Below are 1,194 nucleotides of genomic sequence, written 5' to 3'. Positions count from 1 at the left end.
GCCTGATTGAATTGGGAGAAATAAGACCCACCACACCAAAGCATGCTGCAAGTTTGCTGTGTGCACGTATAAAGAGATTGCAAGCGTGCACGATCCCTTAGTGTGGAGCGTGGCTGTGTGTGCGTGAAGCTGCTTCAAGATAGGACTTGAATGTAATTTGATTCTGGTCAAGTGAGAACAGAGAATAAATGTGTGTGTGTGTGTGTGTGTGTGTGTGTGTGTGTGTGTGTATGTTTGTGTGTGTGTGTGTGTGTGTGTGTGTGTGTGTGTGTGTGTGTGTGTGTGATGTTTGTGTGTGTGTGTGTGTGTGTGTGTGTGTGTGTGTGTGTGTGCGTGCGTGCGTGCGTGCGTGCGTGCGTGCGTGTGTGTGTGTGTGTGTGGTGTGTGTGTGTGTGTGATGTTTGTGTGTGTGTGTGTGTGTGTGTGTGTGTGTGTGTGGTGTGTGTGTGTGGAGAGGGTTTTTTAATGTGCATTGTCATATTTATGGTAGGTGACATTTTTTTTCTCCCATCAGTTCCTCCCCTCATTAAACAACGTCTAGTCTAATGTATTGTTGTGTTTGCGGAAGCCTCCTGATTAGGAGAGCGATGATGTACATGTCACGGCCATGTGAGCCCCAGCCCCTCGTGAGCGTGACCCCCAGCCCCTCGTGAGGCGTGACCCCCCAGCCCCTCGTGAGGCGTGACCCCCCAGCCCCTCGTGAGGCGTGACCCCCAGCTCCTCGTGAGGCGTGACCCCCAGCCTCCTCGTGAGGCGTGACCCCCAGCCCCTCGTGAGGCGTGACCCCCAGACCCTCGTGAGGCATGAGGCCCAGCCCCTCGTGAGGCGTGACCCCCAGCCCCTCGTGAGGCGTGACCCCCAGCCCCTCGTGAGGCGTGACCCCCCAGACCCTCGTGAGGCATGAGGCCCAGCCCCTCGTGAGGCGTGACCCCCAGCCCCTCGTGAGGCGTGACCCCCAGCCCCTCGTGAGGCGTGACCCCCAGCTCCTCGTGAGGGCGTGACCCCCAGCCCCTCGTGAGGCGTGACCCCCGGTCATTTCCTCAGTCTGCTGTCTCTATTCTCTCCTTCTCTTTCTTCTACTCGCCCAGTTTCGTCTGATTGTTTTCTGATTCGTCTGCATGAAAAATTCAAAAGCCAAAGAGGCAAATGGCAAAATTCAAAAGCTGAAGGAAGAGAGATGGGAAATAATTGACA

This window comes from Brachyhypopomus gauderio, chromosome 8 (assembly GCF_052324685.1).
Source record: "Brachyhypopomus gauderio isolate BG-103 chromosome 8, BGAUD_0.2, whole genome shotgun sequence".
In the NCBI taxonomy this organism is placed as follows: domain Eukaryota; kingdom Metazoa; phylum Chordata; class Actinopteri; order Gymnotiformes; family Hypopomidae; genus Brachyhypopomus; species Brachyhypopomus gauderio.
The sequence above is the reverse complement of the archived record's forward strand: the minus strand, read 5'-3'. Positions refer to the sequence as shown.